The sequence below is a fragment of the Cygnus atratus genome, chromosome 3 (genome assembly GCF_013377495.2).
Source record: "Cygnus atratus isolate AKBS03 ecotype Queensland, Australia chromosome 3, CAtr_DNAZoo_HiC_assembly, whole genome shotgun sequence".
In the NCBI taxonomy this organism is placed as follows: Eukaryota; Metazoa; Chordata; class Aves; order Anseriformes; family Anatidae; genus Cygnus; species Cygnus atratus.
Genome location: NC_066364.1, coordinates 40,178,213 through 40,194,492, shown reverse-complemented (window position 1 = coordinate 40,194,492; position 16,280 = coordinate 40,178,213). Strand labels below are relative to the sequence as shown.

Genomic DNA, 16,280 nt, shown 5'->3' with positions numbered 1-16,280 from the left:
CCAAGTTTATTCTTAAGCAATAAGGGTATTCTGCATCAGCTTTAGCATCTTGGTTAGTTTCTACTTCTCTTTTCTTCAGAGTAAAAATTTGACTCTGTCTTATAAAGATACAGTTTTGTTGCTGAAGGGGCACTGCTCCCAATTCTTTCTTGTCTCAAAGCATCAACCTCATGCTTTGTCATTTCTGCTGGCACAAACATTAGTACAGTCATACTGCAAATAAGATCACAAGTTTTCTTTAGCAGTCTTCATTGGCAATCAGATAAGATATTTTCTGACAGAAGTGCAGCAGATCTTGTCCACTGATAAGAAAGGAGAGGGACCATTATGTATGATTTTTAAAGTACATTCACTGATTCAACAAGTCCTTCAGCACAATCATATATGCTTATAATTGTTAATTCACATTCTTAGAAAAAATAAAAACAAAAACTATCAGCTAACTATTCTCTCCTTTATTTAAGTTTATATGACATATACACCTGAAATTATATGAGTGATGAAGTTCACTTAAACTATATGCAATCTTCTGAAGTCTCCTTCTGATGCAACTTCACCATGAAATATATCTTCTGATTTGAGATTTTAACTATGATTCTATTTCACTCTTTGAATCTGCTCCAGAATACTAAACCACCATTAACTACAAATCTTTTGAACATTTAGCTGTTCACAGAAGACAAAGGAAAATTATATTGTTATAGTTTTTTAAAAATCATTTTGTCACCACAGAATTCTGCATATTCTAATAGCCTAGTTTTTTTTGAGCTATATTAGAGTTACAATAGCTCTGGGAGTTTTCTTCATGAATTCTCAATGGTCGGTTCCACTAAGAAAAGATTGGTTTGCTTGACTGGAAATGAACCAACAACGTGTTTTATACATATTCTTGGTTGGAAATATGTTATTATTATAATGTGTCATTTGTATTTTCACTATTTTGAAAGAATATATCAGTTATCTAGTCTGCATACTGAATAATTCAAGGAAGTGTTCTTTATTAAATATTTAATCTATTCAGAATTATACAGTCACAATATATATCAGTTAAATGCATACATTTATGGGAGCCCACTTTTATTAAATGAAATTAAATATTGAATTAAATTTAATATTTAAACTAAATTACTTAGTGGATCAATTTAAAACATAAGATCTTAAATTTATGCCATCATACATGAATAACAGAGGAATAAATATTGAATGGGTTAAAAGTAACCATACTTATCTGCTGTGAGAAGTAATTCTTTTAAACTAAAGAATTAAGAGATGCATGCATGTGAATATGCACAAAGGTATACTTCTTTTTTGTATTGGTCTTAATCTTAAATTTCTTTCAAATGTGTCATAATGCCTCCAAAAGCTGTTTGGTCTAGTGTTGTAGTGAGAAAAGAAAAACAGCAAACAACAATTTGGCAACTGTTATATGCACTGATGTTTTCAGTCTGATTACATTGTTTGGAATGCTGAAAAAAATTTATTCATTAGGAGTGCATATTCTGAAAAATTTTCCAGAAAACAAAATTTCTTCACTAATTAATTATAATTACAGTGTATCATGATTTAAGGGTTTTCTTATTAATGCTTTTTTTTTTTTTTTAATTCCCTGATCTTTTTTGTTTCATTAGATAGGTTATGTCTTTTATTTGCTGGTAAATGAGTTTGAATAGATACTAGTTGGCACAGAGTACATTTAGATTAGGAAATGAAGAAATGTTTCCTTAGTCTCAAAGCATGTCCAATTTGTATCTCAGCAGCACACTGGGGTGGTATGACATTCTTCAACTCAGAGTCCATCAGAAGAAAAACAGAATGAGCAAATCGCTAGCAGTTCCATCTAAGGGATATTTGGTCTGGAGGATGAGGGCTCAGGGGATAAAACAACATCTGAGAAGTAAGTGAAAAATCAACTGTGCACAGCAACTTTTCAGAAAGTATGTAATATGACTTATTTTAACTTCATTTTCTGAACACAACATATCGGAAGCATACATCTGCAGGCTTCAGCAAATATTTGCATTTAATATCTGAAGTCCATAAGTGAAACCAAATCAGCAGAATTGAATGGTGTTTTGCCCTCAGTGTGTCTTCATCTCTCCCTCCTCCTAAGCTGTACAAACCAGGAGGAACAGGTAACCATTATCATCATTTTTTGTAGATAAATTACAGCACAGTCTGTATTATGTCTGTACCAATATTTTTCACTTTGGATTTTGACAATAAACATCAGCTTTCTATAAATATTTTATTTGTGATGCAGCAAGACAAGAAATTCTAGCAATTTTTGGACTGACATGCTGTTTTCTTCACATTTTTGCGCACTGACAATACAAATAAGTGCTTTGTTCACCTAAGTCACAGCCTAGTGAGATTTTGAACAGTTTTTGGATGTTGTGAGTACCTGCAGCTCACATAAACTCTGTGACTGAGCTCTTGAAGTGTACTAGCTAAGAAAAGACTGGATTTATTTTTCCCTGAACGTGTAGATTGTATGTATTCCAAAAGCTTCACATTTTCCTTTTAAAATGAAAAAAATATATATATTAAATACTGTGTAGAAGCAGCACTGTACTGTGAAAGATTCTTCAGATCTGAAAATTAGAACAAGTCCAAATGCTAGGAAGAGCTGTAAGATACAGCATTAGGCCTTCAAATGCCAGTACCACACTTCCTTTCTTTTTGCATTCAGCCACAGAGGTAATTGTTGCTTTCAGGCAGAATAAAATCTGATGTGCTATTATATCACAACATTTTTGTTTAAAGGTAAGATGATGCTAGGACTCCTTTTAATCCCTTTCTTGCTTTGGGAACCTCTCTTCCTGTTCCAGAGTTCAAGACGACAGAGAAGGAATGCTATGGAAGGATTCAGGCATCTCATCCTGCACAGTTTGGTCTCAGAAGTTTCTCAGCAACATAAGCAGATTCAGACTCTTTTCTTTCTCCATTCAGGGTCATATTGTGCGAGTTACAATCCAATCCCTGTAGAACTGACAGAATAGAATGTGCAGCTCAATTTGGAGGAATTAGATTGGATAAAATACCTGAACCTGAGCATTAAAGGACAAAACTATATTTTATGTATATATTGTTTTAATCTGAGTGAATTGAGTATGTGCAGCATTTCAACAGTTTGAATGAGAGAGTGAGAAATAGAAATATGGTAATATGAAATTATACTTCAATATATTTTGCTTTCACAGCAATAGGAACATAAAAAAGGTGAAATAATAAAACAAACAAAAACCAACCTCTTTCCACACTCCTGTGTTTACCAGTATTGCCAGACTTAAGGAGAATTGTCTGCTCCAGCTAGAGGTTGTGGTGTAAAAGTACTTGAAAGAGGGATCCTGCAGACCTGTGCTAGCTGCTGAACACACAGTACTATGTCATTGTGAGTGCAGGTGCTAAGCTTTATTAGAACAAGTTCTTTCCATTTCCTCTGTGACATTCTCTTCTCTTTCCACTAAAGCTGGTACTTTCTCACTTCCCTTGTCTAGATGACTGTACAGCTTGGGTGTTCAAGTCAACCAGGGAATTACAGCATTTAATTCTGAAAAAGCAATTGGGAGGATGATTATCAAAGGTTATCTCGTAACAGAAGCATTATAAAATTCATTTCTGCCAACTCCCGGGCTTGCTTGCAGGTGCACAGGGACATGAATATCTCCCTCATGGAGACCTTGGTGCTATGCTGGGCTGTTGCTTGTCCCCGGCATTTCTTCAGTGTGTGAGATGCCTGAGAAGAGGTGTCTGGAAGAGAAGGTAACAAGAACATCTGTCTTTTATCTATGCATCTGCCACATTGTTGAGGAGAGAAGTATATTTCATTTAGTTGAAGAGAGACAAGCTAAACTACCAATATATTCTTTTTATCTTTTGGATGGCTATGATTACACGACTCCTTTTGGAATAAATATTTTAATTTGGACATCAATCAGATACTGGTGAACTTTACTTTTGCTGGTATTGATTTCTTCACTTCTCCAGGTTTAAGCCAAGTCTAGAAGTCAGATTCAATGCTTGATTCAGGCATGTACCTAAAGATTAAGACAGCTACTAACTGCAGTGCAAGATGTTTAAGCTCAGTGTATAATTGGAGGAGATAAAAGAGTCAGTGCAGAAAGTGGAGCAATGCAACTTACCTTAAAGTTAAATTAATTATTTACTATATAATGGGACTTAGCCACATAAACATAAGTTTCTAATGTCATTTCAGGCACCTTGAGTTCCCCCATGTTACATAAGCCCCAGTTTCCAGCTTCCAGCTTCCACTTGAAAAGAGTGTGGGCTCGTGTTAAATTGTACATTGGTACTTGGGTCATGTCCACCAATCTGTGCAGATGTACTATGTAAACTGGGCATCTGAAATGGTACTAGACATTTGTGTTTAGACTGCTGATGTCAGGTCAGCTGAACCACTCTCTAAGCTTCAAACTTGGGAGGTGCTAAATTCTTTAAGGTTGTTGTGAGAATTCTAGGGCTATAAACTTATTTTAGCTGCATGCACAATGGTATTCAGTATCATCTCTGAAACCTAGAGCAACTAACACATGTAAAAGTCTGACAGATGTGACAAACACCTGAGGAAGATCTGCTCTTTTCAGATCTTTGTTGTTTTACTGTAATCTTCAGAAAAGTGAAGAAAAAGGTTTTGAAAAATCTCCACTATCACTACTATAAATAGCTGCTGATTGTTTATCTAACAGAAAATATCTTAGTTCTTTCATAGGTTAGTTAGACAAAATCTTCCTTAGATAACATTGTAAGGTGACAAACTTACATTAGTAAGTGGAGGAGAAGACTTAAAGTCTGGCTGGTCAAACTCAAATTTAATCCTTTCAAGGTTCGGACAGGCTCTCCTTGTTTTCTGCAGATAATTATTTGTTGTGTTGCACTGGTTTTCATTTTTCTGCTCTCTCACAGAAATAATCAGATGCTTTCCCTGGAGAGAGGTGTAATGCTGATTTAATTTTTGTAAGATTGGATGTTGTTCTCTCTTCCTCTGCTACTCTGTTATATATAGAGGGAAGGAGGAAAAGGAGAGTTAAACTAGTTCACTGGAAGGAGGGAGCCATACCCCGATGCCATAGCAAGAAAATAGCCTGAGAACAAATAATCCTAGCAAATAAAAACACTATCACCCAAACTCAGTGCAATTGACAGAGAGGTCTCCAGGTTGCTATTGGAATGATGAAGCAAAGACTAACAGTCAAGCTTAATCCCATCTTTAAACTGGTATGCTGATACGTTTTAGTCACACACTATCAGATTGGGCCTTTCACAAATGCAGGAATAGCTTCAAAAAAAATCAAACAGAAACTGAACTGCCAGTAACTACACTTGATGTAATATCGAGAATTATACAATATTTAGTATTTGAAACATTTGTTCAGGGAGATGAAGACATTGATTATGTTCTTTTCTCAGCTTGAGAAGTTCAGATGCACAGCTCTTTTTCACGAAAAAACGAAACACACTTCATAGACAGAGAATGACTTAGAAAGTTCTATTTTAGTTTAGTGTGAAATATTCAAGTTTCATCATTCACAATCTTAAATTACATACAGGAATAAAATGACATCCCTCTGGAGACTCTCCACTTAGAGGACAATGCAGAGACCTGTGTGTTCTGAGGACAATGAAGACAGCCTCATGCACTTCCATTTGTAAATGTTATTTCATTAACACCTTTGTGTCTAAGACAGAAATTCATCTTTTTTTATATCAGCCTTACAAAAATTGCCTGCTTTGTGCAGTCATTCAGAGGTGTTGGCATAATCAAAGAGTGATTAACCTGCTTAATGATTCTGTAGGTGCCAACTTCCCTTTTACTACAAATTCTGATATTTTTGTTTGGGTGGAATGCAAGGATGGGATGCAAGGATGGGATTTAGAGGCTTAAAAAAAAAAAAAGGCATAGGACTACTTGTGAATCCTACAGTATTGCAGAAATCTGCACACAACTGAAACATAGAACACCAGAACACATGAGCACATAAGAGATTGCATCCTTCTGGATGAACAATGGGAGGTTGGGCAGAATACTCTATCTGACACTTAGATGCCCATCTGGGCAACTAAGACCCATTTCTAATTTCTAGACAGATAAAGAGATAAAGATATGAGTTGAATCCCACTGTAAAGATCTAATTAATCTTCCCAGCGCTACATTTGGTAGTAAGGTAACTTTGCTTGGTTACTGCAGAATCAGCAAGGAAACAGGTCTAATGAAAATTTGCTTCAAAGAAGTAAGCTCAAAGATGTCTTACCATTCCAGCTTCCCACATTGGTTTTGTTGCTTGACTTTCCTTGAAATTATTGAATTTGACATTCCATAAGTGCTTCCCATTTATGAAGGAAGCAGACAGGATTGTACTCTTAACTTACCATGCAGTATGTGCTGCCCTAATCTAATACCACAAGTACTGCAAACAGCTGTGCAGAAATTCAGATTGGTTAGACCCACTTATTTTCTAGTTTTGGATTGCATAAAGTTGTTTCTAGCATTTCCAGATGTATGCTTAATATAGGGAGTAGTGTTCATTTTGTGATGACATTGTTTAGTTATCTAAAGCAAAAATCATTTTATTTTATTTTCTGAGACTGATTTTTGCACTAGAAGAGCTTCTGCTACATGAGATCTGCTGCTGAACCTCAACTGGCAATTTTAACATAACTAGAAACAGCCAGAAATTATTCTACAACTCTCAAATGTGAATATGGAACTGCTTTCCTTCTATATGATCACTTCTGCCTCTTATCCATGCTGACTATTCATATTCTGACCTTCAGCCATGTGCTTTAGTTTTGCTTTTAATAGGGAATTGATACATTCATCTATCTGTTGCTGGATTTGTTGCCCATCAATCCCAAGCTGTAAATTTTATTGCTTTCCTGCTGAAAATTCAAATAATATGTCATATATTTATTTGAAACTAAAGCGTATTTATTCCAGGTACACTTTGAAAGGCCAATCAACAACAAATAGACAAACAAACAAAACCCCAGTATAGCATATCTATAGTATGCAAGGTAGAAGGAAAACAGCCTCCCAAATATACATAGCATAATTAAAACTACAAAGCAATAAACATAAAAAATAATATAAAACAATACTGAAATATTAGTATACTATAATTAGTATACTATAATTAGTATACTATATATTAGCATAACACCTAATAGTAAGTGGAATCAAAAGTGACCACAGTGAGGGAAATCACATTTTTTAAGGTCAAAGTTTTATATGAGATTAACACACTGCCAAATCATTCAGTCTTTCCTCATCTAAGGATTCATGAATTCCAGTTAGTGCATTCTGATTAAAGCCAAACAAAACTGCACTAATATTTGAGAATTATCACAATTAACACAGTTATCACAGACAAATTCTATAGGCATTGGTCCAGTCGTAAGGCAGGAGGATGGACTTCATGACAATTTAAAGCCCTTGCTAGAACTGTTTTTCTACAATTCTCTGAATTCAGATATTAAAAAGACTAAGCTTTCTTCCAATTAACTGGAAATACAGTGATTTCGAATCTTCTGATATGAATCTAGCGTGAGGCAGCACTCTGTCTAAGGGAGAGTCGAGTGTCTGCACACATTCTCTTCTCAATAGACAGTGGGTTTGCATAAGTGATATGATGAGCTGTGGCAACATCTTCATATATCTTCAAGATATCTTCAGTCTTATATATAGCCAGAAGTAAGAGGTATGCCACAATCTTATGTCATTTATCCATTTCATCCATCCTTATCATATTTATATAAATTAAAACTGAGGTATTAAAGATGGAGTTTTCTTTAGCTTTCTTTTTCTTTTACTCTAAGTTTTTCCAGTTTAGCTGTTTCTTACAGACAGTGAATTTTGAGTACATCTTTAAGAAGAAAGCTAACAAAATGTGCAATTATATATCCCGAAATGACTTTTGATGGCAAATTTAAAGAATATGAATCTTCCTGTAATAAGTTTGCCTGAATAATTTAGCTGCTTTGATCTGGTATTTTGATATTCACTTTTAGCGGTAGAGATCACCAGTGAGACATTAAAGATTATTATATGGACTATTTTGCTATAAGATGTTCCTAGAATAAAGCAAATTTAAGAGAAATAAGGCTGGTTTAGAATCCAGTTGAGGTACTTTAGAAATGCAACCCCCTGTCAAGCATCATCAGACCTTAGATATTAAAGGTCCCCAAATGTGTCAGGATCTTTGTAAACACATTGTCAGCATATGCAGCATACATATGAATTCACAATTATTTGTCAAACTGTAGAGCCTGTGCTTGAACTCAGCACATAAACAATGAATGCAATGCACTAGAAAAAGAAAATGGTAAATACCCTGTCTCTAGCTGGTGAAACTGCACCAGGACACCAGGCATGGTGCCAGACATGGACATAGGTGTGGCTGGAGGATCAGGAAACAGCCGTGCATAGAAATGATTATACTGATTTACCAGAATGTTCCCTTTGCTTCAAGTATCAAGTTCAATACCTTTACAGGAGGTAGACTGGAGGTAAAGGAGTGAATCTAACCTGCCAAAAACTCACCCTTTAAACTTGACATGACAATGTTAGGTGACTAAATTAGTTGCCCATATTTTCTTACCTTTCCTTATACCTCAGATATTTGAGTCCTGTCTCATAGAAACTCAGTGGTAACAGACATAAAATCTCAGGCAGAAAGAAACCGTATCTTTGCATTTGCACCCATTAGTCTTAACTCACATCTTTAGCCCTCAGTCTATTAGCCTTTAAGATGTCACCATCCATCTCTGTACTTCTTTAGGACCCCTTTTTGAGGGTGATAAATTAAGTTTCCTGACCAGAGGGATTTAGTCTCATGCTGCTACTTGAAATAAAGATTGTCTTGAGGAGGTACATTTTATCTCAGAGACAAAAAGAAACCATGGTTCACTTTCATTGAGGGGGGGGCATGACAATGGAAATATCTTTAATGAAGGTGAAAGTGTGTGGCTTTCAGCTATTACAATTCATGCCACTATTTTTTTCTGCTGGATTGGTTAAATAGGTCATAAAAAAAAAGGTGTCCTTGACTGTGACAGGCAGGCAATAAAAAAGTATTACACTCTTAGATACTTACATTTGCTATGAACTTTTTGGTTCTTGATCCTTGATAATTACACAATGCTTTAGTTAACTAAATAATGAATGTATTTATTTATTTGCAAGAGAAAACTTCAGGAAACACCTTAAATTTCTTTTTCCTTAATTATCTCAAAAATCTCCATAATAGCTTTTGCATTTGAATCAAGTTTCTTAACAGACATATGGTCAAAACAGAGAAATCATTCTAGTCAGTAAAGCCCTAAGCTAAGCCCCAACTCATCTGATCATTTGTAAATCATTGTCACTTGAATGTTTTCTTAATATGGCTTAATTATAATTCAATGCAGTGTAAAGCTTTTGGGAAAAGACCTCCATTAAAAGGTACTTCCTGGGAAAAGAAGGAAATTGAGAGCTCTCAGCTAGCATTGCACTTTATTATTCATGTATAATTCTTCTGCATCACTGAACATCTGCTAATAAATTTGATTCAAGTTTCCATGATAGCTTTTACCCTCATAATTCGATCCCTGCATGAGTTTTATATCTGATGAGAATTGATATTATTATTGCTAAGAATTCTTATCCAATTAATAATTTAGCCTGTAAAGTCATCAGGTAAGTTAAAGATGTTTATAAAGAAACCCCTCCCTAATTTAAAATAATAATAATAATAATCCTCATTTACTAGAGAATTTCTGTAGCTTCCCTGGAAGCTAACTGACAGATGGTCACCTTGGCAGTATGCTGCAGTAGTGCAACCAAATACTTATTAAGAGTTTCTGATGCAGAAGGTGATCAAGAGCATCAGAAGCGATTACTTCTAACTTGGGGTTTTGTCAGTCTTCTTTGCCTTTGTGCCTCCATATTTATAGATAAGCTTAAATCCAGATCAAATATAAAACTTCCTTTGAACAACTACAGATCTGTCATGTTGATTTGGTGTATGACTTTGTTCCATGTGATATAGTATTTTCCAGGTGGTTAGACCACAGAATTGAGGGTCCAGGTTTCGTAAGATCATTCAGAGATCACTCACTGAAACACTGTCTGCCCTTTATGAAGTCACTAAGATCAAGCTTACCAGAAATGCTTATCAATGTTTCTACATAAGCCAAGCATTTCTTTCTGCTAAGCTTGAAAAACCCATAGTGGGTGAATCCTGTTAATATGCCTAACCTCAATCTCCCTTGCATCTCTTCAACTACCTTTATGAATTCAGTAAGACTCCCTTACTTTGTACAGTGATGTGACATAATACTTCTGAATCTATCGGGAATGGTTGATGGAAAGATCTGAGTATAAAATCAGAATTCCAGGTTTATACATAACTATTGCTAAAGCAGAAGTAGTGAACTAACAGCAAATGTTAAATTTCTCCCCAAATATTCATGCTACAGAACATCAACATATGTAGGTATATGGTGACTCCCCAAAATTGCATCAGGAATGATAAGGTACTATGGGGCTAGCTGAAGTTGCTATATATAGCCTAGAGAATCACCCAGAAGGGAAATTCCCAACCAAGAAAAGAGGATGTTTTCATTCCTTTTACACCTTGACTCCCCTTGCACAAGGGAAATAAGATCATGCAAGAATTGCAAACAGACTTTTCTTTTCATTCTGATCAATATACTTTATGGATTTTAGAGCCTTCATTGTAAGATGCTTTTCAACAACCTTGAATATGTTACATGAAATAATCATGTAATATTGCAGAGGTTACAGTGCTTACTCTGTCATAAAGAAGAAAAGGTTAATTATTGGCCTGTACTGTTGTCAGAAATTTTGTTATATGAAGTAGTGTTGCAAAGGTAATGCACAAATTGTGGTATGATTTAGCATATTTCTGGTTTTATTATGCTTTTCTTTTTCTCTCTTTCCAATTGCTCATGCTTTCTTTTGCAAATAGCTTTTATTCTCTTTTTAGATTATTTTCAAAAACTGTCATTTCTGGAACAGGAAAGAAAAAAGTCAATTGGATTAGTGATGATTCTATTCCCTTTTGTCCCTGAGGGACAAAATGCTTGCCATTTAGACATTCTGTCCAGTATGCATCTTTACATATGCAACATATTTTTTTTCTTTTTCATTTTCTTGGTAAAGTGTTGCAATAATTATTATATTATATTATATCCCAAAGATTATGTTTCTACTGCAATATTAAGTTCATTTGATTGCATGACTTGACCCTGAAATTCTTCTACTCTTCCAAAATTACTTCTAGGAAAAAACTTTTGCGATCATTAGAGATTTATTCAGTGCTGCTGATTTTCCTTTAATTCTATATTTGAGATCCAATCACATTCTACTTTAATAATAACTAGACAGATCAGAAATTAAGATAGCATAATCTACTCATTTACTTCTGAATCTATTTATACTTCACAGTCACCAGCAGCCCCACTGATCCTAGAGTCAGCTTTTTAACATAGATGATAGGCCCCATATGAACTTTTGTATTATGTGAATACTGTTATACTGTTGTAAATATGAAAAAAAAAAAAAAAAGAATAAAAGAAAAAAAAAGTCTGGATATAGTCTTTCTATGAACTTTCTTCATTTGTAGTTTGAAATATATATATATACATATATATATATATAACCATACTGTGTCTTTCTGATGCATAAATACTTCCTACTGGTTTGATAACCTGTAAATTAAGCATTAACTTAATTAACCAACCCCCATTCAATGCTGGCTCCATTAGTCTTTACAATTAGAAGATGTCTACAGAACTTACTCCTCCAAATTCTTTGTTAAGGGCTAGGGAAATTCAGAAATTTTCACAGTTGGACTTCATTGAATTATAATGCATCTAGAGAGACAGATTTCTAGTGGTCTTGATTTCCTATTGCCTTACTCCTATAGGCAATTACATTTATGCAAAGTGCAAACGTTGCTTAATTAGAATGATAGCATTCTATATCCAGTTTGGACTCAGGTATATATTTAGCTGTGCACAGTATTCTTTCTTCTTTCCTTGGTACAGTTACCAAAGTATTGAGTGAGAAGACTCATTTTCTTAACAGTAGCTTTATAACAACCTTAAACTAAGCAATGCACTCAATTTATTGCAAGATGAAATTCTGCCACATCATGCCAAAACAGAGGACAGGCTGAGGTTCTACAAATGCTTATACCCATATGAATGATTTTCACATATTTACCATCAGAAAGCTTTCCTCCATGAATTATGTGATCATGTTCACAGCCAGTATCTGCCCATTTTGTACTATTTGAGTGGCATACGGCATTGAATTACTGGAAACTGTGATATAATTTTTCCTGTCTTGTGCAAGAAATTAAGCAGAGATAACTACAACATTAGTTTAAACATTTTCTGGAATGAACATTTCCTCAAATACAGTCAGTGCTTCATTTAAAATTGTCAGAAAGTGATAATGGAGGACTTATGAAGGGAACAGTCCTTTTTATTTACACATTTCGCATTCTGGAAATCAGTTACTTGTAACTACAAGCAATTATGATAAAAATGCAATTTAGGAAATTTTCCTGCAGTAATGATAATGAAGCAATGAAATAGATTGTCTGGGGATTCTCCACCACTGGAGGTCTTTAAGAGTAGGTTAGACAAACATCTGTCTGGAATAACAGCATGGAGAAATCTTTAGCAGGGAATTATAATCATAATGTAGTGTCTTTCCTTAAGGTCACAGTCTGTCCCAACACAGTGACCATCAGTGGCCCTAAGCAAAAGTAGAGATTGTAGTTTCACTGTACAAAATGGAATCAGCTGCATGGACTTTCTACAGATCATTGAAAATATCTCCATGTGCAACAGTTTTTTCCCTGATATGTGGGATGGTTAAGCAATGACAGTAGCTCCATGGGTATGCACCTCACATAGTGTGAAGGAGTTTTTGAAACTTACTGAAAGTCCTTGGTCTGCATGGGGGAAATCTGGGTGGACATGTTAACGCTGTTCTGAAGTAACAAAGGAAGATGCTTCTGCTTTTGCTTCTCTGCCCCCTCTGCTGAAAAACAGCCCAACTTGCAGCCCTGTCAGTTAGACTGAAGACTGCTTCCAGGTTTCAGTCCTATAAGTCACTACTCCAATAAAATATGCAAGAGAAAATTTGCAACAGCAGTATTCCAACAAAGTATTCATATGAATAATTATACTGAAACTCACTTTGTCAGAAACATGAGAAAGTATACTTTGTTCACCATTACCCATGCCTTTTCTACTCACTTGCTTGTCTACTCTCCAATTTGACAAATCACTGTGGCTTCCTCACTGCCTCCACTTTCAGATACACCCCAGAAGAGTCATCTGGTGCAGTATGGTGCAGTAGAGGCAGTGGGGATGTCCCACAGAAGCATGAAATGCAAAAGACCATTTGGCTCTTCTTTACTACACCCGTGCTTTAGGCAGACAGAATAACACTGACAGCATTAATCAATAGCAAAGAGAGGTTGTGCATGCTTTCTGAAAGGTTGAGCATGAATGTGCAGGAAGGGCCGCATCCTTTTGCAGCTCCAGACAACAGCCATAATTCTACTTTGGAGGACAAAAAACCTTTATTGGTGTATTGTTGTTGTTGTTGTTGTTGTAGCTTTGTTTTGTTTTTGTTTTCTTCAATGCAAGCTTAAAGAAGGCAATTCAGGGTGGGTAAATTAGACTCTGGGTGTGGACAAGTCCCTCTCTATTGGCAGCAGAAGGTGCCTAAGAGGAGCTCCTTCTCATTGAGCCAGAGGTGCTCTGCACTTTCACAGAGTTTAGACTGTATTATTATCACTGCTTTATATTTATTCTCCTACACCACCACTCCCTCAGCCATTTTGTATTCATGGGGAACCAGGTTAATAGGATGAGGCAAGTTAAAATTAACTTTTTTCATTTAAAAATGGTCAGTTTTAACTTATCATTATCTGCCCACCAAAGACAGTAACAAATATTTACTCTATCACACATGAAAATGCCTGTAAGGAGCCACAGGAAACAAGGAAGAAAAAGAACTAAAATACCTTTAAAGTTTGTGAAATAACATCATCCATAAATCCATTCCAAAACTTTGAGTTATTGACCATTATGCTCCATATTTCAGTTTTCTGTATGCTTTTTAATCACTAATGAAATTGTCTTGGTTAAATGCCTGCAATTCAAATTCATTTCATCAGACCAACAAGCCTAATTCTTCTCATCAGCCAGTGAATCTCGATTTCACTGAAATTTCACTGAATTCACTGCAGCATTAAAAATTATGAGAGCAGAATTAAGCTCAGTCCTAAACTACTGATTTATTTACTCTGTATAAGCCATAAGCATATATTTATAGGTACAGGCATGAAAAAATATTATCTCTTTCTGTTTATTTAGGGGAAAATCAGGATCATGTTGTTATTTGCTTGTTCAAATATAATCTGTGTTTGTATTCAACAAATATTACAAGTGAGATCATTTGGACTTTTTTTTCTTAAAGCTTATTTAACATGAAGAGGCTAATTCTATTGGACCAGAGCTTTGCAAGCATTTTCCTTAATCTTATCTGATACCTTTGATTTAATTGAGAAAAGTCACTCTAACATAATGTCATTTTTCTTGCATGCTTTAAAATAATAATAATAATAATAATAATAATAATAATAATAATAATAGTGTAATTAATACTATACAAAGTAAAGGGGGGGAAAAGACCAACAACAAAAGCAAAACCAGAAAAAACTCTTGAATGCCCAGGCATAACAAAGGTACGTGAATGTCTACAACAAAAAACTGCTGCAGTCAACATGTAAGTAGGTGACCTGTAGATGATCTAATTTTAAAAAATTACATTACAGTGGTTTGAGGGGGAGAAATACAGAAGGGAGGGGAGGAAGGAAGGAGGTCTTCTAACTGCCAAGGGATTGTTTGTAAAGGAATAATTTTATACCATTTTTATCTTTATCATTTCTAGGATTTCTGGATAAAAATGGGTCACAGATTTAGTGGAAGATCATTGAAGAGGATGTAAAACGTCTGCTGAAATCTATTTCCGTATCATCAATGATACAAATATGTTTAAAAAAAAAAATCTACTTTTAAGTGTTTGCTGCAAATTATGGAATAAAACCGAAAAAAAAAATCTCAGAGGAATCAGTGGGGTTCATTCCATTGCCTGTGCTGTCCACAGGCAAGCTGGAGCCACTGTAGCTTTCTCTTTGAGTTTACTCATCAGCAAAGTTATGTCTTTTGAATCCTCAAAGTTAATGCCAACAGTTACTGTTGCTGTGTACCACCTGTACATGCTGGTAGCTCTTCTTGGAGGGAGAAGAAAGAACTCCTGCTTAGATCAGATTAAAGACACGATGCAGAAGAATTGGTATGAACAGCTTCAAGATACACAAGCCTTTATGTGTCTTTGTCAACTACAGGATATTTGAATGGCATTAGATAATTGAATAGAGAGCCAGAACATAGACATACTGATTTCCTTTTTGTGCAAATGCCTAAGAAAAGCCTTTTCCCATCAAAACAGAACCAAAAGAAAAGATACAGAGTAGTTTTAGTTTGTATGTCATCTGTATATAAGCTCTTTTCTCCCATCGTCAACATGGAAGATTGGCATGAAAAAGGAAATATCATTCTGTGAGCACAAAGTAAAGATGTCAACATGATTCCTCTCAGTTAGAAAATATCCTTTCATAAAATTAATTGACTAAGGCCAAAAGTCCAGGCAGCTAAACCCCACTGAAATCAAAGGTACGGTTGCCATCAAGGAACTGCAGGAAAAGAAGGATTTGAAAAAAATTGTCTGACTTAAAGTAGGCCTTGAATGTGGTAAAATCAAGAAGCAGTCTTAATCACCCCACTGTATTTTCTTTTTGGAATTAGTCTCTCTAGAGCCATGGCAGGTTATTGTTATAAATAATAATTATGCACAAGGAAGGTGGAAAGAATACTTTAGATATGTTTAAAAGAAGAATCATCGCACTTTTCAAATTCAAAACTTGGCTTTCATTTCAATGCCATTTCTGAGAATATAATGTTATATTTTAAAAACCTTTTCTTGAACAGCAAGTCTCCAACAGTAAACATATTTTTCTGATCTGGGCAGAAAAAGATTTGAGATTCCAGAGTGTGAAAATCTTTCCCACCACCTTTTAATTTTCTTAAGACATCTTTATCTCTGTTAAGTACAATGGTCTTAGTCTTTTCTATAGCTGAGCAGGCCATGGAAGAGTTAAGGAAATGGTATGGTT

At 35.1% G+C, this 16,280-nt stretch overlaps 1 long non-coding RNA gene across 2 annotated transcripts in view; it reads left to right on the top strand.

Annotated features, from left to right (window-relative positions):
* LOC118254357 (uncharacterized) overlaps positions 1–15,040 on the top strand; it is a 46,340-nt gene extending 31,300 nt beyond the window's left edge. For both annotated transcript variants that reach the window (XR_007708126.1, XR_004780660.2), the window contains exons 2-4: positions 1,755–1,894; positions 3,645–3,762; positions 14,996–15,040. This is a non-coding gene — a long non-coding RNA (uncharacterized LOC118254357). The remainder of the gene's footprint in view (positions 1–1,754; positions 1,895–3,644; positions 3,763–14,995) is intronic.
* Positions 15,041–16,280: the final 1,240 nt, after the last annotated feature.